Raw genomic sequence first — 24,825 nt, 5'->3', positions numbered from 1 at the left:
GCTGCTCACAATATTTTTCTTTGGTCCAATTGTTCTGCAATTCAGCCATGATATTCTTTGAGGTTTTACTTTTGGGGTTTCTTTCAGGAGGTTTTTGGTGAATTCTTTCAATTGTCATTTTACCATCTGATTCTATGACATCTGAGCAGTTCTTTTTGATCATTTCCTGAAAAATAGTGTCTAGGTTTTTTGTTTTATTTTTATTTTATTTTATTTTTTTGTTTTGTTTTGTTTTTGTTTTTGTTTTTCCTCATGGACTTCAGGGAGTCCAATAATCCTTAGTTAGTCTTTCCTAGATGTATTTTCCAGGTCAGTTGTTTTCCCAGTTAAGTGTTTTGCATTTTTTTCTATTTTTTCCTTTTTTTTTTTTTTTTTTTTTTTTTTTTTTTTTTTTTTTTTGCCTGACTGATTATTGTTGTCTGATTGAGTCGTTCATTTCCATTTGTTCAGTTCTGAATTTCAATGAATTATTTTCTTCATTTACTTTTACTACTACTTTTTGTATTTGTCCAATTGGATTTTTAAATGAGTTATTTTGTTCTATGGAATTTTTTTTTCCATTTCACAAATTCTATTTTTTAAGGAGTGATTTTCTTTTTCTGTTTCTCAAATTCTTTTTTTTTCCTTGGAGTTGCTTTCTTTTTTCCATTTTATTAAATCTCTTTTTGATGAGTTAAATGCCTTTTCCAAAACCTCTCAAATTTTTTTCATTTCCTTTATTCATTTTTCTTCTAGCTTGCTTTTAAGATTTAATTTTTTTTTTCTAGGAGAACATTTTGTGATGGAAACCAGGTTATGTCACCTTTTGGGACTTTATCTGGAGACACTTTGCCTTTAGGCTCCTCAGGATTTGATATCTTTTCTTCTCTTTCACCATAGAACTTGTCTATCATCAGAATTCTCTTAACTATTTTACTAATTTCTTTTTTTTTTTTTTTTTTTTTTTTTTTTTTTTTTTTTTTTTGAGGCTGGGGTTAAGTGACTTGCCCAGGGTCACACAGCCAGGACATGTTAAGTGTCTGAGACCAGATTTGAACTCGTGTCCTCCTGAATTCAAGGCTGGTGCTCTATCCACTGCGCCACCTAGCTGCCCCTACTCATTTCTTTTTAAAGTTAAGGCCTGCTTTTGGGACAGGGGAGGTTTTCCAAGTTTTCTCTGCAAGAAGCAGCACTGACTCACTCCTGGAGCTGGGTGGGTGTTGGCAGTTACTATGAGACTCCTGCACTTTGGGGAGCTTCCTATTTATCTTTTGTATGTGTGTTGGATATTTTATAACTTCTTGGCTGATCTACCAGCTTGCAGCCAGACCAGACCAGAGTTAATTCATCAGGTGGATTTGCTAATTAGTCTGAGGTTTGTAGGAGAAGGTCAGAAAGAAAAGTGTGTTGTCTCTGCCATCTTGGCTCCCACAACTCCAACATTTTTGCCAGAAAAACTCCAAATGAGGTCATGAAAAGTCAGACATGACTGAAAAACTCTTAAGCAATGATAATTGTGGATGGAGACAATGAAAAAAAAAAAAAAACTAGTAAAATAATAGTAAACAAATGACACTTAAGGAATAATTTATAAACACAAAGTACTTTAAATACATTATTATTATTATTATTATTTTTTTTTTGCTTCTTACAAAAATACTTTGAAGTTATGAGGACATTTGCCCAATTTTGCATATTAAGAAATTCGGGCTTAGTTAGTCTGAATGAACTAATAGCCATACAGTACTTGCAAAATTCAGAATTTTAATTTAAGCTTTTTGGAAAACAATTTGGGGACTTACTAATACTACTATATTCTAGATAGTTCTCTCATTATCATTCTAATAGAACTGAATCTAAAAGAAATACACATAATTATTTGTTAAATGCAAGCTTTTCTTTATAATTCCTTCTCCTATGGCTATATTATTATTATTATTATTATTATTATTATTATTATTATTATTATTATTATTAATCTAAACATGCTCAAGGCCAATTTGAAATGCTGTGGCACTAGCTATCTCAGATGAGAAAAAAACAACAAATGTATATTAGGTGTGCTTTCAATTAGTAGAATCAGAATCGTTCATTCAGAACAGAGGTGCTTTGCAAAGGGACAGAATTGTAAACATCAATGGGCCCTGAAAAGCAAAATAGTGTCTTTACAAGCACATAGAAGGGTTTATATTGACTTTTCAGACATAAATCATTATATGTCAGCAGGTTTGTTTTTTAATGTGAAGGAATGAAATGTGTGACAGTACTTAATTGCTCCAAGGTCTAGCACAGTCCAGACATTCCAGTTGCAGTTATGAGGGTTCGGAATGATTTATGCTTTTTTGCTACCATAACAGCTAATTATTTTTTCAATAAATATCTATTGCACTCAATCAAAAAATATTTACTGTTTGTCCATCATTCCTTTGGGCATTTCCAAGAAGGGGAAAAATACAAAATAAATATAAATGGCAATGTCTACATTCAATAAGGTTGCAATTCATTTAGCATGTGAAGGATTACAAAGAGGATAATAAAAGAAAATTAAATCCTTTACCAAATTACATATAAAGGTATCAAATTGTTAATAGCCTAGTTTTTCACAGTATATGAAACGCCTTCAAAAATTACGTAGAAATAACAGAAGAATAACTGAGAGGTTCCTTATACCACCTCTAACCCCTAGCATTTATATTGTATGTTAAACATGAACAAAATAAGACTTTGAGAGAGAATATATTGCATGACAGATATTTGGAAACCTGTGATATAAGAGCAGGTTTAGAATTGTTTGATTTCTTCCTGGATTACAGTTGCAAAGAGGGTTAATGTTAGGAAAATATTCCAAAAATCCAAAAGTTGAATACAATATCTTTCAAAATAGGAGATTCCTAGTCATAGGAGGTCTTTATGTAGAGTATGCTATAATTGGGGTTTGTCTTTGTGGATTGGATTGTGGATTGGAGGAATGTCTACAGGGATCTATTTGAACTTTAATAATTTTGTTATTCACTCACTCTGCTGAACTCTGATGTTTTTTACAATCTTAAGCCTTTTGTCTGATAATGGAAATATAGTTAAATACCTATGGACATCCTTAAACAATGCAAATTTCAATGTTATTTTACTCCTTCATCTAGTTCAATCAAGCAACAACATGGTCTCTTCTTAGTTATGTTCTTGAAGGGATTCTTGATCATGTGCAAATTGTATAAGAGAACATTTAAGGACACATTTAACTCCAACATTTGGTACTTTTTTATTGCAAGTACAACTAGAATATGTAAGAAGTAAAACATCGCCTTGCTTTGAGTTATCAGAGAGAGTCTCTATCGAAATTATTTTTTATTTCATTCATGTCATAGATCAATATTATCTTTAAAACATGGGTACTATAGATAGGCAGTTGGGTTAATTCAGAACAACGACAACAAAAAGAGAATGTCATTCTATTTGTTTTGAGTTGGTAGCATAGGAAAGTGAAATTTGAGGCATAATCTTTATATATTATTTACTATATATATATATATATATATATATATATATATATATATATGTATGTATGTATGTATGTATGTATTTCTACCATACCAGGTAACATTTCATTACAATACCAAGTTATAAGAAATTTTAAAAAATTGAAGAAAGAGTGATCATATATAGTGATATAATGAATGTTAACTTTATGTAGTTCTTACAACTTTCAATACATGCTTTTAAGAAACTGACTTACAAAAGGGATTTTTTATAATGCACCTAATAGTGTCTACAGGTCGTACATGTTTGCATTTTGAGACATAAGTTTCCATAAAAACATAAGGCAACCGCTTATAAGCCAAGTCTATCAGTAAAAAGAGAACAATTACCAGTTACTAATTGAAGCTGGATAGCATACAGATATCCATCTGGATCATTTATGGTAGAACATTACATGACATGATATTATTGCAAATCAAGTTTTAACAGATCAAATAATCTCAAAGTAGTAGGAATGCTCTCAGTTCTTTTACCCTAATCCTAAACCTAATGTACTTCAATTTAACCTATTCAGAGATATCTTCTGCAATCTCCCTAATCCAAAGTTTTCTGTGCTGATTGGTAAACTCTATATTTTATAAGACCATTTATGTTTGGCAGCTACCTTACATGGGTAGCTCTGCTCTTATTTTTTAGTCCTTCCTATTCTATGGGACCTCCAGCCTTTGGAATCTGAGGGAAGAGCAACAGAAAATGTCTGCAAATGCAAGTATTAATACCTGTTAACCTAGGCAAATATATGGTCCAGTTTGAAAGTCGGAGAAAAGAAGACCATATGGAAGTTAAATACTGTCTTTGATGAAACTTATCTTTGAGCACCTTCCTCTTAGAATGATACAGTATTTTGGAGTACTGTGATCATTAGACTGTGGTATAAATGAGAATTGACAAGCAGGGAAGAAATCCAAAGTACATCCTAGAAGATTATAAATAATCTTAAAATGATACAAAACTAGGACAATCAAAAAAAAAAAAAAAGCAAGGGGTAGTGTCAATGAGAAGCAGTTTGTTTTAAGGTTTTTATAACGAGAAGACCACTGAATGGAAAAATGTTGTACTGATTCATAAATTACCTATATCTTGGTTGGAAATATCTATAGATATGTGCAGAATATATTTTATTAAATAACTACAAGATTACTTTCTTATCTTATTCATAAATTATATGCCACTACTTAAAATTGTTGTGCATGTTTTAGCATATTTATCTATTTGAGGATTAACTCCATTTCACCAAGGCTATGTATTTAGGGCTAAGTGAAATATATCTACAGATGAGATGATATTTCTGGCACATAGGGACTCAAGATCTAGTACTTACTAGGAAAATCTATCTTAACTAAAACTTCAAAAATTTTGGAAACTGCTAAATGAAAAAAGATAACTTCACAGGGTGCATCACCTGGATACTCCATTCATCTACAAGAAGATAGCATTCAATTCCATCAAAAGCAAAGTGCAATCATGCTTAGAGAAATGAAGAATTCTTGGCTCAGTAAAAAGGCAGATGATATTTAGTTTTATGCTGATAGCAAAACTCTAAAACATTTTTTACGATGCACTGAAGGCCATTTATGGGTCAAAGACCTATGGTGCAATCAATTAATTAGTGTTTATGGTGCCAACTGATTAGTGATAAGGACAAGATACTAGAGAGAGTAGCTAAACATTTCCATAGTATTCTCAACAGATCATAACAAATTAATGCTGAAACTATTGACTATTTACCTCATGTTGAAATCAATTACTTTCTAACTGAAGTTCCAACTGAAGAAGAGTGTTTAAATACCATTAGGCTCATTTTCATGTAGTAAAGCACTGAGTGCTGATTCTATTCCAGCTGAGATTTACAAATTGGAAAGCTCATTGCTCATACAAAGCTGATTGAAATTTCCCAGAGTATATGGCAAGAGGAAATTATGCCCCAGGAATCTGAGGATGCCTATGCTGTCCTGTGACATCACAGGGGAAGTCACTCTTTTAGTGACTGCTGGCAAGATTCTTGCCTGTTTATCCATAATAGACTGGCCCTACACCTAGAAAAAGGTCATCTACTTGAGAGATAGTGTGGTATCAGAAGGGGCCAAGGAACACTTATTATGGTGTTTACTGCTTGACAATCCAGGAGACATTTCAGGAAGAGAATAGAGGTCTTTATACAGTACTTATGAATCTGACCAAGGCCTTTAATACCACCAGTGGAAAGGGCTTATGGAAAATTATGTCAAACTTCAGCTGCCCACAGAAGTTCATCAATATAGATGTTAATTTCATGATAGCAGTCTTGCCCAGGTTTTGGACAATGGAAAATGCTTTCAAACTTTCCCAGTCACCAATGGGGTCAAACAAGGCTGAAACAATGCCCTGATTAGATGCCCTGCTCTATGAGCAAAGCAGAATTGAATTAGTCTAAAACAATGTAGGATGCAGAAAATTAGAGAAGCAGCCCAAAATGTTCATATGGATTATTTGCGTCTGACCTGTGGCAGAACATTCCAAGCTCATATTGATCTGATTAGCCACAGTAAGACACACTGTGACTAAAGCCTAACATAGTGATTTCATCTTAGTTCTCTTTTGATAGGAAGGATAACAATCAACCAACAGCCAATCAAAGCTCCTCTAAATCCACAAAGCTCCCAATTTTTCTCACTTATAACTTACTTTCATCATTATATTCTTATTTCCCAGCATCTGTATAGGATGCTAAGGAAATGAAGGAGGCAAGAAGAAAGAGAGAAGGAAAGAAGGAAGGAAGGAAGGAAGGAAGGAAGGAAGGAAGGAAGGAAGGAAGGAAGCAAGGAAGGAAGGAAAGAAGAAAGATAAAAAGAAAAGTGAAAGAAAATGCCCTGCCCTTAAAGAGCTTAGATTGTAATGCAAAAATAAATAAATAAATAAAATATACACTAGATGTCTTGTACAAGTTAAGGTCCATCATGTGAAAGTCTTCTCAAAAATTCTGTTCAAATTCATAATTTAATTTTTTAAAATCTGTAGAGGGCCAGAATTCTGAAAAGGTATACTTGAATCTTAGGTCAACATGGTGCTTATAGTTAAGCACCTACTCATTCTGAGATACTGGTTCTATATGGGGATGTAATCTTACTGAGGTAATGCTGAGGTACTTAAGGGAGTCTCATTCACAAAAGACCTCACTAAGTCACAGCTCTCAACCTTCACTCTCTACTCTCCTTCACTCCTCCACTAAGACCAAGGACTCAGGCTGATCCCAAGGTCCTCCAGAGAGCTAGTCCAGACATTACAAAAATTAAATTTATTTATTTTAATATCCATTGCTTTATGAATCATGTAGGACAGAAAAATCAGAGTAAGAGGAAAAAAAAAACATGGGAGAGAAAAAAAGTGAAAAAAAATTAACATACCATGTGTTGATTTACATTTTTAGTTTTTTTTCTAAATGCAGAGATAGCCAAAGTTTATTGGGATTACCTTGGATTACTAAAGCACTGAGAAAAAACAAATCTTTCATTGTTGATCATCACACATTATTGTTACTGTGTATAATGTATTACTAGTTCTACTTGTTTCATTCAACATTAGTTCTTGTAAATCTTTTCAGGGCTTTCTAAAATAATGTTCATTGTTTTTCATAGAATAATTATATTCTATTACCTTCTTACCACACTATTCCCCAATTCATGATCACTACTCATTTTCCAATTCTTTGCTACCACAAAAAAAAAGCTGTTACAAATATTTTTGCACATATAGGTTCCCTTCCTTTTTTATGATTTTTTTGGGATAAATATCCAGTAGTGACATAGCTGGGTCAAACAGCAGTCACAATTTGATAGACCTTTGAACATAGTTCCAAATTGCTTTTCAGAATGGTTGGATCATTTCACAACTGCAACAACACAGTATTAATGTCCAAGTTTTTCCACATCCCTTACAACATGTATCTGTAAATTTTCAGGTCATCTTAGCCAACCTGAGATATGTGAAATAGTACCTCTAAGTTGTTTTAATTTGAATTTTTCTAATCAATATTGATTTATAGCCTTTTTTAATATATTATTTGTGCAAAAAAAATTAATTAAATGTAACCAAAATTGTCCTTTTTGCATTTTATAATGTTCTTTTATTCTTCTTTGGTTGTAAATTCCTCCCTTCTCCAAAGATGAGAGTACATTATTTCTGACTCTCCCAATTTGCTAATGTTATTACCATTTATGTCAAAATCATGCACTCATTATGATCTTATTTTGATATAGGGTGTAATATGTAGGTCTATGCTTAGGAACTGACATTATTTTCAAGTTTCCCTAGCAATTTTTGTGAATTAGTGAATTCTTATCCTGGAAGCAGGAGTTGAATCTTTATCAAATTTTAAATTAGCATAGGCATTGATTATTATGTTGTGTGTATCTAACCTATTCCATTGATCCACCTCTCTATTTCTTAGCTAATATCAAAAGATCTGGTTTGGTTAAGTAAATATCCTTTGTATTTTCTTTTTTAAATAATTCCCTTGATATTCTTGACCTTTTGTTATTATTTTTTCTAGATCTATAAAATATTTTTGACAGTTTGATTAGTAAGACACTGAACAAATAGACTAATTTATATTACCTCAGTCTACCCATGAGCAGTTGATATTTTTCCAGTTGATTAGATCTGTGTGAGAAATGCTTTATAATTGTATTTATATAATTCCTGGGTTTGTCTTGACAAATAGACACCCAGGTATTTTGTTTTGACTATAGTTATTTTAAATGAATTTCTCTTCCTATCTCTTGCTGATGGGCTTTGTCAGTAATATTTAGAAATATTGATTATTTGTGTGGCTTTAAGTTATATTCTGTAGCTTTGCTAAACCTGTTAATTATTTCAAATAAGGTTTTAGATGATTTTCTAGAATTTTCTAAGTATTTTATCAATATAATCTGAAAAGAATATTTATCTTCTCATTGACTATTTTAATTTATTTGATTCCTTTTTAATGTTCTTATTGCTAAAGCCATTTCTAATTCAATATTGAATAATAGTGATGATAATAGGCATTTATATTTCATGCTTCATCTTAGTGAGAATGCATCCAAATTCTTTCCATTAGAAATGATGTTTGCTATTGGTTTTTAGAGAGATACTGCTTATAATTTTAAGGAAAGCTCACTTTATTGCTAAATTCTCCAGGATTTATTTTTCAAGGGAATTTGTGCTATGGTTTGTCAAAAGTTTTTTTTTTTTCTTTTTTCTTTTTTTTCCCTGCATCTATTAAGACTATTATATTATTTCTTTTGGTTTTGTTATTGATATGGTTGATTACATCAATAGTTTTTTTTTCTGATGTTGAACCAGCCCTGCATTCCTGGTAAAAATTCCATTTGTTCAGAGTGTATTATCCTACTAACAAGTTGTTATAATTTCTTTGCTAATAATTTATTGAATTTTTGCATTAATATTCAGTAGAATGAATAGTATGTAATTTTCTTTCTCTGTTTTGGCTTTTCTGCGTAGAGATATTAGTACCATGTTTGTGTCACAGAAGGAATTTGGTGGGACTCCTTCTGTACCTATTTTTCCAAATAGTCTACATAATATTGGAATTACTTGTTCTTTAAATGTTTAGAAGGATTCACTTGTAAATCCATCTGGCAATGCAAATTATTTTCTTAGGGAGTTCATTAATGGTTTCTTCAATTTTTTTTTTTTTTTTTTTTTTTCCCCAAACATGGGACTATTTAAGTAATTTATTTTCTGTTCTGGTAATCTGGACAATTTATATTTTTTGTAGATATTCATCCATTTTAGTCTCTAATTAGTTAATTTGAAAAGGGGATCCAGCACCCATTCCACACATTCTTGATACTTAAATTTCTTTTGTCTGGAAGCTTGCAGTATTTTTTCCTTGCAATGATAGTTTTGGAAATTTGCAACAATGTTCCTTGAGGTTTTCCTTGTGAGATTTCTTTCTGGAGGTGATCAATGGATTCTTTCAATGATTACTTCCTCTCTATTTCTAGAACAGACAGGGCAGTTTTCTTTGATAATTGTAAGAGCCCTTTAAATGGGTGCCACAGTGCATCGGGAGATTGAGTGGTCCAGAAGTAATTTCTATGGATATTAGGACTGTCTTGTAGGTAGGATCCTGGCCATATTGAGATAGCTTCGTAATGGGTGACTCTCTCGCTGATTAGCTGTGTGTGTGACCTCACAGGCCCTATGTAAGCCCACTGCAGGCAGCAATCGCTCTCTTTAACCTGGCGTTCTTCACCCTGGCTTCCCAGCCTGGGTGGCCAAGGCAAGATGGATAGCCAAAAGAAGTAAGGGTTTTGGTAGTGAACACGTGGGTCTTCTGACCAGGTGTTCACTTGGGAACCAACAAGTCAGGGCATCAGTTAGGGCATTATGTGAGTAGGTATAATAAAGGCTTTTAAGATTACACGTGGTTGTTCTTGAGTGCGCTACCGGTTATTAAGCTATAGATTCAAGAGATTGTGGCCGGAGACCTTAGAAGGCCTCAGAGGAGGCGAGCCGGGTAGAGTTCACACTGCAAAGGACAGTGGTCAAAGGTACTCTGGTGGGTCTAGGACAGACTAGTAATTGTAACTGCCAGGAGAGCATATTACAGAGAATCTCTTATAAAATGTTATCCAAACTAATTTTTTTGACCATGCTCTTCAGGTAGTCCAATAATTTTTAAATTGCCTCTTCTGGATCTATTTTCCATGTTGGCTGTTTTTCAAATGAGAAATTTTACATTTTCTTTCATTTTTCATTGTTTTTAGTTTGTTTGCCTGATTCTTGTTTTTTCATAGAATCAACTTCTGTTTGCCCCATTATGGATTTTTAATGTGTGATTATTTGCATTAGCTTTTGTATCTCTTTTTCTGCTTGATTAATTCTATTTTTTCATTGTTTTATTTTTTTTCTTCAGTGATTGTTTTTTATTTTTTTTTCCTTTGACCAATTGTATTTTTAAGCAATTTTCTTTCTTTTCCAAATTGTTGACTCTCCCTTGTGTACCTCTCATTTATTTTCTCAGTTTTTTTCTTCTATCTCTTTTATTTGCCTTTTAAAGTCTTTTATGAGCACTTCCAGGAAGCCTTTTTGGGCTTAAGAGCAATTTACATCACTCTTTAAGATTTTCCCTGTGGACATTTTGTCCTTGTCTGATTTGGTATTTTGGTGTTCTCTATCACTATAGCAACTTTCTATGTTCAACGTTCTTTTCTGTTTCCTGCTAATTTTTCCCCTTTTTCTGTTTTTATTCATTTTTGTTGTTGTTGTTGTTGTTGTTTGTTTGTTTTTATGTATGAGTTCTTCTCCTGGGGTACAGGGGGTGCTGTCCCAAGCTTCCTCTGCAGCTCTGAGCATTGGCTTGGGACACAGGTGCCCCTTTTGTTTATAGTAGCTTTGTTTGCTCTTTCCAGGAAACAGGTAGTTTCCAAGAATTTGCCTTCTGAGCTGGGATCAGAGGCTGCCCCACTTGTCTTCTCTTCTATTGAGCCAGGACCAAGGTTCTCCATTGCTGATCTGCTGTGATTAAGACTCTCTTACTCCACACACTTTTTCTGGGCTGGGCTGAGCACCCTTTTCACCCTAGTGAGACTGACCTTTCTTGAAGTTTTTCCAGTTATCTTGATCTGAAGAGTGATTTCATTCTACCAGATTCTGTTCAAAGGCATGGCTTCATGTAGTTTTCCAGGGAAACTGGGAGAGTTCTCATGACTTCTTTGTTGCATTAAACCTAGAATCTTAATAACTCTGTCAAAAGTGGCTCATCTCTTCTAATTCATACCAATGTCAAAAACCTAAGTAGCATATCTGAAGTCCAAAGACCAGACTACTTTAGATTAATAATTATTATTCAGATTCATAATATACATATATATATATATATTCCATTACATATATATATATATATATATATATAATTCAAATTAATAATAATAATACTCAATGATTATCTTTGGCAAAACAGTGCTTTGATCTGAATCTTTACTGGGAATAATTTCACCACCAAAATCAGGGCACTTTGAAAGTGAAAGTATATAATCTTTTATTTGACATTCAAACTCTTTTTTAACTTGTACTCATTTGCCTTAACTGTTCCATTTCACCTTACTCTTGAATTCACCTTTGATCCCATGGTAATAGCTATTGCATGAACAAAACTTTTTCTCTCTACACTCTGGGCATTGTCTCTGGCTTTCTCCCTTATCTGAAATGCTCTATATTCTTCACTTTGGCTTCCTAGTCCTTTTGTTTCCTTTGAATCCTGATCAAAATTTTGTCTTTCACAAGAGACCTTTTTAACATTCTTTAGCCCTAGTGCTTTTCCATTTTTAATTATTTTCTACTGGGGCAGCTAGGTGGAGCAGTGGATAGAGCACCAGCCTTGAATTTAGGAGGACCCGAGTTCAAATCTGCTCTCAGACACTTAATACTTCCTAACTGTGTGACCTTGGGCAAGTCACTTAACCCCAGCCTCAGGGGGGAAAAATTATTTTCTACTTATCCTATTTACTACTTTTTCATATTGCTTTGAATGTATTTGTGTGTTGTCACATTAAAATGGCAGCTTCTTGAGGGCAAAATATGTCTGTTGCCTCTTTCTGTCTTCTAAGCATTTAGCTCAGTGCCTGAAATGCAGTAGGTACTTTATATATGTTGTGAATTAATTAACCAATTAATTCATAAATGTTATGAATTGATTAATAAATCAATTCATAACATTTAAAAAGCACCTAATATGTAATAAAATGCAACTAGTAAGCAATGAATACAAAAATGGGACAAAATTAGGTTTTGATTTGCTTATAGCAATTATTAAAAAATACATTAAAAAACCATGAGAAAAAAACCTTTACACTTATACAGTAATAAAACTGGTTTCAGTAAAAGGAAATGAGTACTCTAAAGCAACGGTTACTCAAACAGATGCTGAGTGACAGTCTTTCTGTACTTTATGGGGAATTGGACTAGGTAACATTAAAAGTTTCATGTAATTTTTAGTTCACTTATTGATTTTAATTTTTTTTAATTTCTCAGAATTTATCTCCTTTATAAATCTCTTCCACCCTTTATTTTCTCTATTAACTTGCCATCCATTCTTCCTCTAGTTTTTCTATAGGTATGAATATGTTTTTGCCTAACTATTTTTAGTTATTTTTCTAATTCACAATTATTCTATGAACTCGGGGGGAGGGGAGGGACAGAGTCTTCTGTTTTACATAATATACCACAACATAGTCTACTGCTCTAAGAAGGGATTCATCAGTTGCTATTGGCTGGCTAATATTAACAAAAAAACTAATAACCTTGTGTATTCTGAAATGCTTTCTACAAAGCAATTTCTTGAAAAGGATTAGACTAAATATGTTAAAAGGCATGGTGACCTCTGCAGAAATGACATTAATATGTTTTATCCCATTAATTATGATTACTTTCTTCTGTGATGCTGTCTATCCAATATAATTAAAAATGAACATATATTCCACTAGAGGGAACTTGTATACATTTGTGTATACAACTGTCCTTTTTCCATCACCATTGTTAATTTAATTTCAGCTTTCCCTAAAACAACCATACAAAGATTTTTATTATAATATCATAGTAAATATCAGGACTCAATTTTGGTTTTCCTGCAGAGATTATGAACTACTCACTCAATAGGAATAAAATAATGTATATTGTGTTTTTCCAATCATAATAACTGCAAAATAGAATATTTGATTGTGTATCAGAACAGTTGAGCTATAACTTATTCCCACATGAAGTACATTGCATTTTTATGGTTGTGTGCTAATAACTACTGCTTTTCATTTGTAATTTTATTGGATATGGTTTATAGTGAAATTCAACAAATTTGATAGTTTTCATGGCATCATGAGAACAAAATATCTAGAAGATATTTTGGAGACATGTTTCTGAGGTTTAGGAGAGGCATTGAAATGAAATGTTTTTCTTCATTACCAACAAATTATAGGACTTCAGAAATCTGCTTAGGAAATTTTATTTGAAATAGCTAGAAAAAGGCAAAGTGAATTGGATATAAGGAATCAATAATCACTTATGCATATGACCATCGAGAAGATTCTTCCTTTCTTTGTTTCAGAATCAGAAATTATATATTTATATATATATATATGTATATATATATATATATATATATATATATACATATATATATATATATATATATATATATATATATATATACATATATGTTTGTGGATAGAGATAGACATAATTGCATATCAAAATAAGTGATACAAAATACAATATAATTTAGAGAAAATAATTATTTTTTGAGCTTAAGAGGAAAGGAAGACTTTGTTAAATATTTGGTCCTTCAAATAGCTCTTGAAGGCTGGAGATAATTTGAATTAGCAAAGAAGAGATGGAACAGTGTTGAAGGTAGAATAACAACTTGAACAATGGCTTAGAGTCTTGAAAAAGTTCTTTTCTTTTTTAAGTGTTCAGCTCTGTAATCACCTTATTAGTCTCTGCTTGGTCTCCTTACTTTTTAGAAGTAATTCCTTCCATATAAATATTATCTTTTTTACTTTTTTTTTTTTTGTTGCAGTCATTTCTTTCTAAGTCAAATCAAAGTTACTGATATTCATTTATTTTCCTTCATGTGAGGTTATCAGGTTCAGGGCTATGTCATTTTTCATCTTAAACACTGGATGCCTTTCACAAAACAGAAACTAAAACTTGTAAATGAATAGATATGTAGTCTAATTTCCTTCTGGTTGACCCTAGTTATTTTTATGCCCATTGTAAGTGTGTCCACATTCATGCACATCTGTTAACTGATAAGTCTTTAAATATTCAACTTATGTTAAGCTAATTTTATGCTCTATATACAAGGTTTTTCTCCACTTTTCCCTCCTTCTCAGAGATTAAGGGATGACATTTGGATCACTGTGTTATCTTCTTAGAAAGTTAAAAAACAAAATTCTTCTAGAAAAAATGTATGGAAAGCTATGCAATATTAAGCTAAAACATCAGGTAGAGAATCATTGTTAGAAACAAACAGTACTGCTCCAAGGTAGATGCAAAGTGGTTGGTCCCTTGGCTTTGTAATCAAATTGGATCATCAGAGTAGTAACATTTCATAATTTGATCTTGTTTTTCCTCTTTCTCACCCACACCAATTACTTCTCAGGAGGAATACCCACAGTATGTTTCCATTTACAAGATGAGAAAAGTTCCCCAGCAGTATTGTCTGGAAAAGAAAATTTACAGCTGAGGCACGAGCCCAAGGGCTATAGAACAATTGGGGGCCTAGCCAATTTTAGTTTGCAAACACGTTTATAAGCAGATGTACTGTGGGATTTTAGTTTATTTTTACTGTTCTTAAATAGTGTCAACTCAATTACCAATACCTGAACTTTAAAACTCCAAATACAAAATGGAAAGGTAATAATAATATGAGGAGGGTGAGTCCTTTGTGCTGCAAGGGATTCATTCTCTTAATAAGCATGTTGCTAAAATTGGATTTATTAAGTATGAATACATAAGCTCTGAACTTTTCATTCCTATTATAAAAGGTTTGCCTGCCACCTTTTCAGAATAATCCCTTGAGTAAGATTCCTATTGAGGCTGGCTGCTCAGGTCCCCAGGGAAAAAGAAATTTATGCCTTTGCATGGAAGGAGTGTTTTATTTATGTCAAGTGATAAGATTCACAGAGATCTATGTGAGGACCCTTTTTTGCGTGTGATTCTATTCACTAAAATCTATTCTTTACTAATTCTCTTGGCTAAAATATTTTTTAAAATACCTTATAAAAGAAGGGTGAACCAAAACCATCACGATCTACCTGATCCTGTGAAAGTTATTGTAAAATCTAAGGATCTGCAGGAAGTATTATGTCCTAGGGACAAAATTCAATCAAATAAAATCAGGTCTTTCAATTGTGTAATGAAGTCATGAGAAAATGAAGCTTTGCCTTCTGAAGGTGACATTGTTTTCCATTAAATAATGAAGCAGTTATTGCACCAGTAAACCAAAGTCAAATAATTGTGAATAAGGACACTGCTTCATCTATCATTATTTTAAGGTACTGTATCATAATTGTGAAGTGCTCGGTTCCACAGATAGCATTTTACATATAACGTGTTACTTGTATAGCTTTGATTCAATTTTCTTTAGAGATAATCAAATTAGTTATTCTCTGTTGTCAGGTTTATTTTCTACTTCAAATAATTCTGAAAATTCACCATACTTAATAATATTCCATTTATTATTTTTTTTAAGTGTAGGGAAAAATTATATCCTGGTATAATCAGTATTTTCATGTACAACACTCATACTTCTATGTGTGGAAATGCTACTTTATAAATGTTTCCATATGTAAATGAAATGAAAGCAGATATATAGTGTATATACATACACACATGTACTTAGTTACATGCATATATATATAAAATATACATATTTTATATATATATACATGTTTTATATATATATATATATATATATAATTACAGACATTTTTGACATTCTGACTCAAACATGCATATATAATATATGTGTCATGATATAAATGGATATTTATAGATACTTAATAGATCTGGATAAAAATGAATTTATATGGAGGACAGGGAAGGAAGATAAATGCTTACTACAATTTTAATTATCATTCTTTTACAGCTGTTTGGAAAATAAGATTCCGTAAAGAAAACCAGAATGTAAACTCCTTTGAACATGAACATTTAAATATAGTTCATAGTGATTACAGAAGAGGTGACAGTGATTTACTCTGGCTTACTCCTTCCTAACTCACCATCTAATTGAACATTGACTCTTATTTGACAAACTTAGATATATCATTGACTTTTTTTTTTTTATTCATTTTTCCAAATTATCCCCTCCCTCTCTCCACTCCCTCCTCCCGATGGCTGGTAATCCCATACATTTTAGATGTGTTACAATATATCGTAACACAATATAACCCAGATACAATATATGTGTGTAAATACCATTTTCTTGTTGCACATTAATTATTAGCTTCCGAAGGTATAAGTAACCTGGGTAGATAGACAGTAGTGCTAACAATTTACATTCGCTTCCCAGTGTTCCTTCTCTGGGTATAGTTATTTCTGTCCATCATTGATCAACTGGAAGTGAGTTGGATCTTCTTTATGTGGAAGATTTCCACTTCCATCAGAATACATCCTCATACAGTATTGTTGTTGAAGTGTATAGTGATCTTCTGGTTCTGCTCATTTCACTCAGCAACACTTGATTTAAGTCTCTCCAAGCCTCTCTGTATTCCTCCTGCTGGTCATTTCTTACAGAGCAATAATATTCCATAACCTTCATATACCACAATTTACCCAACCATTCTCCCATTGATGGACATCCATTCAACTTCCAGTTTCTAGCTACAACAAAAAGAGCTACCACAAACATTTTGGCACATACAGGTCCCTTTCCACTCTTTAGTATTTCTTTGGGATATAATCCCAATAACAGCAATGCTGGGTCAAAGGGTATGCACAGTTTGACAACTTTTTGGGCATAGTTCCAAATTGCTCTCCAGAATGCCTGGATACTTTCACAACTCCACCAACAATGCATCAGTGTCCCACTTTTCCCACATCCCCTCCAACATTCATCATTATTTGTTCCTGTCATTTTAGCCAATCTGACAGGTGTGTAGTGGTATCTCAGAGTTGTCTTAATTTGCATTTCTCTGATCAGTAGTGATTTGGGATACTCTTTCATATGAGTGGAAATAGTTTCAATTTCATCATCTGAGAATCGTCTGTTCATATCCCTTGACCATTTATCAATTGGAGAATGGTTTGGTTTCCTATAAATCAGGGTCAGTTCTCTATATATTTTGGAAGTGAGACCTTTGTCAGAACCTTTACTTTTAAAAATATTTTCCCAATTTGTTACTTCCCTTCTAATCTTGTTTGCATTAGTATTGTTTGTACAGAAACTTTTTAGTTTGATGAAATCAAAATCTTCTATTTTGTGATCAATAATTTTCTCTTATTCTCCTCTGGTCATAAATTCCTTCCTCCTCCACAGGTCTGAGAGGTAGACTATTCTCCGTTCCTCTAATCTATTTATGATCTCATTCTTTATGCCTAAATCATAGACCCATTTTGATCTTATCTTGGTATATGGTGTTAAGTGTGGATCCATATCTAATTTCATCCATACTATTTTCCAGTTTTCCGAACAGTTTCCTCCGAATAATGAATTTTTGTCCCTAATGTTGGTATCTTTGGGTTTGTCAAAGATTAGATTGCTATAGATGTACCCTTTTTTGTCCTTTGTATCTAATCTGTTCCACTGATCTACCATTCTATTTCTTAGCCAGTACCAACTGGTTTTGGTGAATGCTGCTATATAATATAGCTTTAGATGAGGTACACTTAGACCACCTTCCTCTGAGTTTTTTTTTTCATTAGTTCCCTTGCAATTCTCGACCTTTTATTCTTCCATATGAATTTTGTTGTTATTTTTTCTAGGTCATTGAAATAGTTTCTTGGGAGTCTGATTGGTATAGCACTAAATAAATAGATTAGTTTGGGGAGTATTGTCATCTTTATTATATTCGCTTGGCCTATCCAAGAGCACTGAATGTCTTTCCAATTATTTAAATCTGACTTTATTTTTGTGGCAAGTGTTTTGTAATTTTGCTCATATAATTCCTGACTCTCCTTTGGTAGATATATTCCCAAATACCATCATGTCATCTGCAAAGAGTGATAGTTTGATTTGCTCATTTCCTACTCTAATTCCTTGAATCTCTTTCTCGGCTCTTATTGCCGAGGCTAGCGTTTCTAGTACTATATTGAATAGTAATGGTGATAGTGGGCAACCTTGTTTCACTCCTGATCTTACTGGGAAAGGTTGCAGTTTATGTCTATTGCATATTATGCTTACTGAAGGTCTTAAATATATGCTCCTGATTATTCTAAGGAATAATCCATGTATTCCTATTCTCTCGAGAGTTTTTAGTAGGAATGCATGTTGGATTTTGTCAAATGCTTTTTCTGCATCTATTGAGATGATCATATGGTTTTTATTAATTTGATTATTAATATGGTCAAGTATACTAATAGTTTTCCTAATATTAAACCAGCCGTGCATTCCTGGTATGAATCCTACTTGATCATAGTGTATTATCCTGGGGATGATTTTCTGAAGTCTTTTTGCTAATGTCTTATTTAGAATTTTAGCATCTATATTCATTAAGGAAATTGGTCTATAATTTTCTTTCTCAGTTTTCAATCGACCTGGTTTAGGTATCAGTACCATGTCTATGTCATAAAAGGAGTTTGGTAGGACTCCCTCATTCCCTATTTTTTCAAATAGTTTATATAGCATTGGGGCTAATTGTTCTTTAAGTGTTTGGTAGAATTCACATGTAAATCCATCTGGTCCTGGAGATTTTGTCCTGGGGAGTTGATTAATAGCTTGTTCTATTTCTTTTTCTGAAATGGGACTATTTAACAATTTATTTCCTCCTCTGTTAATCTAAGAAGACTATATTTTTGGAGGAAGTCATCCATTTCACTTAAGTTAGCAAATTTATTGGCATAAAGTTGGGCAAAGTAACTTTTTATTATTTCTCTAATTTCCTCTTCATTGTTGGAAAGATCCCCCTTTTCATTTGTAAGACTAACAATTTGATTTTCCTCTTTCTTTTTTCTGATCAGATTTACCAAAGGTTTATCTATTTTACTGGCTTTTTCATAAAACAAACTCTTAGTTTTATTTATTAATTCAATAGTTTTTTTTTTTTTTTTACTTTCTATATTATTGATTTCTCCTTTTAATTTTTGTATTTCAAGTTTAATTTTTGGTTGGGGGTTTTTAATTTGGTCTTTTTCTAGCCTTTTAAGTTGCAAGCCCAATTCGTTAATCTTCTCTTTCTCTATTTTCTTCAAATAAGCGTCTAAAGATATAAAATTTCCCCTTATTACTGCTTTAGCTGCATCCCACAGATTTTGGTATAATGTCTCATCATTGTCATTATCTTGGGTGAAATTGTTAATTGTTTCTATAATTTGCTCTTTCACCCAGTCATTCTTTAAGATGAGATTATTCAGTTTCCAATTACTTTTTGGTCTATTTATCCCTAACTTTTTACTGAATGTAGCTTTTATTGCATTGGTCTGAGAAGAAGGCATTTATTATTTCTGCCTTCCTACATTTAATTTTGAGATCTTTATGTCCTAATATATGGTCAATTTTTGTATAGGATCCATGAACTGCTGAGAAGAAAGTATATTCCTTTCTATTGCCATTCAGTTTTCTCCAAAGGTCTATCATACCTAGTTTTTCTAATGTTCTATTTACTTTTTTAATTTCTTTCTTGTTTGTTTTGTTGTTTGATTTGTCTAAATCTGAGAGTGCAAGGTTGAGATCTCCCACTATTATAGTTTTACTGTCTATTTCTTCTTGCAACTCTCTTAACTTTTCCTTTAGAAAGTTAGATGCTATACCACTTGGTGCATATATGTTTAGTATTGATATGGCTTCATTATTTATGCTACCTTTCAGCAGGATATAGTTTCCTTCCTTATCTCTTTTAACTAGATCAACTTCTGCTTTTGCTTGATCTGAGATAAGGATAGCTACCCCTGTTTTTTTTGGGTTTATCTGAAGCATAATAGATTCTGCTCCAACTTTTTCCCTTTACTCTATACGTATCTCCCTGCTTTGAGTGTGTTTCCTATAGACAACATATTGTAGGGTTCTGATTTTTGATCCAGTCTGCTATCCGTCTCTGTTTGATGGGAGCGTTCATCCCATTCACATTTACAGTTAAAATGACTAATTCTGTATTTCCTGCCATCATATTATCCCCAGATTATGCTTTATCCCTTGACCCCCCTGAACCCCTTCCCCAATATTTAATTTATAGACCCCCCTTGTGACACACAGCCCTCCCTTTTTTTTTTAGTATCCCTCCCCCCTCCCTCCACGTCCCTTCCCTTATTCTCCTTTTCCTTTTCCCTTTTCCTCTCCCTCCTTTTAATGAGGTGAGAGAGAATTCTCTGAAAAACAAATATGACAATTATATACTCTTTGAGCCTCTTCTGATGAGAGTAAGATTTACACAATGATTCTCCCCCTCTCTAAATTCCCTCAGATATGGTGAATTTTCTATGCTTCTTCCTGGGATGTAGTTTCCCTCTTTTTATCACACCCTCCCCTTTTTCTGATATTACCCCCTTCCCTTTACTACCCCCCCTCCTTTTTTTTTTTTCTTTTATATCAGTAAATTCAAATTATCCATGCGTACTTTCTATATACCCACAACAGAGTTACAGTTCTCAAGGGTTCTGTGTACCTTTTTCTGTTTCTCTTCAGTCTTGTGGATGTAGATCAAATTTTTTGTTTATGTCTGGTTTTTTTCTTAGAAACATATGGAATTCCTCTATTTCACTGAATGACCATCTTCTTCCATGGAAAAAGATGCTAAACTTAGCTGGGTAGTTTATTCTTGGTTGCAATCCTTGATCTTTTGCCTTTTCGGAATATCAGATTCCAGGCCCTTCTATCTTTGAATGTGGAGGCAGCCAGATCTTGAGTGACCCTTATTGTGGCACCTTGGTATTTAAATTGTTTTTTTCTAGCTGCTTGCAGGATTTTCTCCTTTGTGTGGTAATTCTGCAGCTTAGCCACAATATTCCGTGGTGTTCTTTTTTTAGGGTCTATTTCAGAAGGAGTTCGATGAATTCTTTCAACATCTACTTTCCCCTCTTTTTCTATTATCTCTGGACAGTTCTCTTTGATAATTTCCTGTAAAATAGAATCTATTCTCTTTTTTTAGTCATAGTTTTCGGGAAGTGCAATGATCAGCAGATTATCTCTCCTAGATCTATTTTCCAGGTCTAAAGATTTTCCCAGTAAGTATTTGACGTTGTTCTCCAACTTCTCATTTTTTTTTTTTGTTTTGTTTGACTGATTCTTGTGTTCTCTATGAATCATTCATTTCTATTTGTTCCATCCTGACTTTTAAGGAGTTATTTTCTTCTTTCACAGTTTTTAGTTCTTTTTGTAAATGCCCAATTTCGTTTTTAAATGAATTATTTTGCTCCATTGAAATTTTTTCCATTTCCCTAATTTTTTTTTTTTTTGAGAATTATTTTATTTTTCCAATTCAGAAATCCTATTTTCTTGGGACTTTTTTATCTTCTCCAATTCAGAAATCCTATTTTCCTGTGATTTTTTTACCTTTTCTAATTCACAAATTTTGTTTCCCTTCATCTCCTGTGAATTCTTTATTTTTTCCAACTCCAATTTCAGAACGTTGTTATTCTCTATTATAGCTTTCCTTTCCTTTCGCCATTTTTCTTCAAACTGTCTTAACTTTTTAATAGTCTCTTCATGGAGAGAGTTATGTGATGGAGGGCAGGAATCGTTCCCCTTTAGGTTGTTATCTGCTGACTCTCTGCTGTTAACTTTCTCGGGGTTGGATACCAGCTCTTACTCTGTGTAGAAGGAATCTATGGTTTTTTTGGGCTTCTTGCTCATACTTAAAAAATCTTTTGGGGTCTGTCCCTGGGGTAGTAAATTATTTATGTATTTCTTTACCACTTCCTCCCAGACAGGATGGATGCAGTGGCCCCTGCACCTGAGCTAAGAGAGAGCTCTGGGAGAGAGTTCCCCACCCCCTCCCTGGAAGTGCCTCAGAGTTGATCAGCAGTGCTGTACCCTGAGGGCGCTGTGTTTTAGAGGCTTCCCTGAGGTTGAGACTGAACAATAAAGGCGGCTCAAAGCCTAGCCTATGCGTCCCAGTGGGGCGTGGATGTCTGCAGCAGGTGAAGTGAAAAGCCCCTGCATTCAAACTGGGAAGTGTCTGCCAGAAACCGCGGTCCCTAGTTCAAAGGTTCTGCTTCTCTGGGACTTCAGTTCCACAGCCTCCAGCCAGATGAGCCAGGCATTATGATTTACCGCCCCGCCCACTCTTCAATCTCTTAACTACCCTGAGGTGAAAGTCTGGGTTGCCTATGTCGGCCACACCCCCAGTGCAGAGATCTGCTGAGTCACCCCTGGGATCCGGGAAGATCCAATCCAGTTTTAAATTTCAAAGTGGCCCATACCTCTCCTCTGAGCGGCTGCTCCATAAGCAGAGAAGAGCCAACAGTCTGTGCCAGACCCCTCCATGTCAGTGGATTCTCTGATCCCAGAGCCCTCCCCAGCGCAACCGGCGCAGTGTGCCACCACCCCACCGTCTGTGCCGGCCTCTCCTCTTCCTCCCCTGGGAGCTGACCTTTCCTGCTGAAACTCCAGATTCTCTTCAGCTGGTAAGTTGTGCTTCCAAAGTCCTTGTGGATTCTATCAGTCCAACGCTATTTCTGAGGCTGATTAAATCTAGTTGGTTGTGAGGGAAGAAAGGAGCTTACACAGTGGCCTGTATCTTCTCTGCCATCTTGGCTCCGCCCTTATCATTGACTTCTTGACTTATATTCTTGCTTGGCTTTACAATCAAATAATTGAAGGGAACAATATGCAACAAGTTTGGAAAACTTAGGTGGAAATAGAGCATGGATCACATAATTATTTTTATACATTTATCTAGTAGTTTTTTAAAAGCCCAGTTAAATGTTTTGGACAGGAGTAGTATGATAAGATGTCTGTGTTAGGAAAATAGCTAGGAGTGCTTTGGGAAGGATGAATGTGAAAGGGGATAAACTTTAAATGGGAATACAATTTTTGGAGTGAATGAGTGAATATGTGTATGTATATGTGTCTGTGTTTGTGTTTTCATTGGTCTAGGCAAAAAGACAAGAATAAGTGAATCAGTGTGGTTGTGGTAGTAAAACAAATGGATTTGATAGATGTTGTAGACATTCCCTGCTGGCTCTTGAAGTACATACATGAGATAAGAATTAAGAAATTTGGATTTTGAAGTAATTTCCATAGAAGTAATAGTTGAAGCATTAAACAAGAATATGATTTTTCAGCAAAAATAATTTAATTAAAGTTAATGAACATTTATTGAGTATGTACAATATGAAAATTACTATGCTAGACTTTGGGAATACAAAGGCAAAATCAACCACTTCTGCCTTCAAGGAGGTTATATTGCACTGAAAAGAGAGTAATGAGAGACAAGGGATGAAAGATCTTTAGGGATCATCTCACTTAAGTGACTGGAATAAATTACTAAGATGTGTAGATAAGGTAGAATAGATATTGCAATAAGACTCTGGAATGCTTCAGACTATTTGCTACTTGCACAATATCACTTGTAAAAAGAAGTTTCAGAAAACCTTTCAATTTGTAAGGAATTCTCTTCTAAGGTAGTTGTGTTGTTCGGTCAATTCGGTTTCATCAAACTCTTAGTGACTGCATGGACTATAATTTCTTGACAAAGATAATGGAGTTATTTATCACTTCCCTCTCCAACAGATGAAGGCAAAGGGAACTTAAGTGATCTGTCCAGACTCACACAACTACTCTATTCATTAATTGCCTAGGTGTTTCCTAAAAAAAAGTAGGTAGTAGATTATTTGCTTAAAGTAATACAGTTAATAAATGAATTAAAATTTGGAAAATGACATCATGATATTGGTGAATATTTTGTGAACTTTCATATTTTCTATTTATAGAACTGATGCTACTGATGATTAGAGAATTATTAAATAATGAACTATTCATATAAACTGGAATGCTCTTGAATTCTGTGACTCTCCATTTGTCAAGATCAAGTGTTTCTGTTTAGGAGCAGACTCTGGATTGTTTTGAACTTTTTTTTTTTTTTTAATACAAAATATTTTATACTGGATTGTAAAGGACTGAAACTCTGAATAGGTGCACTGGAATCAGACAACTGAGCACTTAAGGCTAATTACCTATTGGACAATACTCTATTAGCATATGCTTGGAAAAATGACCCTTCCCACTATTCTGTGCTGCCTTGATCTTTTGGTGTATACAGATAATTGTACGAGGGATTAGGGGGTGGAGTAAGACAAGACAGAGTCACTTTGCAGGAGGATGAGGAGAAGGGAGGTTGGTGGAGAGTTTTATCCATCCCTTTCACTTCTCCCCCTAAAGACCAAGAACTTTTGCTTATCTTGAGTCTGGCTGTCCTTGAGGCCTCCAGGGAGCTAGTCTGGTCTTCATATTTTGGCACCCAATGTGTGAACCAAGGACCCTAATTTCACTGAAGAAGTCCCTAGTGACCAGGAAGTAGGGTGAGTATTTTAATAGACAGACAAGGAACTTAACTTTGTTAAGGACAAAAACCTTTTTGAACTGAAATGGGGCAGATATTAAGAAAAGATTCTCCCCCATGCCCAGCTCCACCCCCACCCCCACCCCAAGGCAGTACTATAGAAAGCATCCTTTAG

This window comes from Sminthopsis crassicaudata, chromosome 3 (genome assembly GCF_048593235.1).
Source record: "Sminthopsis crassicaudata isolate SCR6 chromosome 3, ASM4859323v1, whole genome shotgun sequence".
NCBI lineage: Eukaryota > Metazoa > Chordata > Mammalia > Dasyuromorphia > Dasyuridae > Sminthopsis > Sminthopsis crassicaudata.
The sequence above is the reverse complement of the archived record's forward strand: the minus strand, read 5'-3'. Positions refer to the sequence as shown.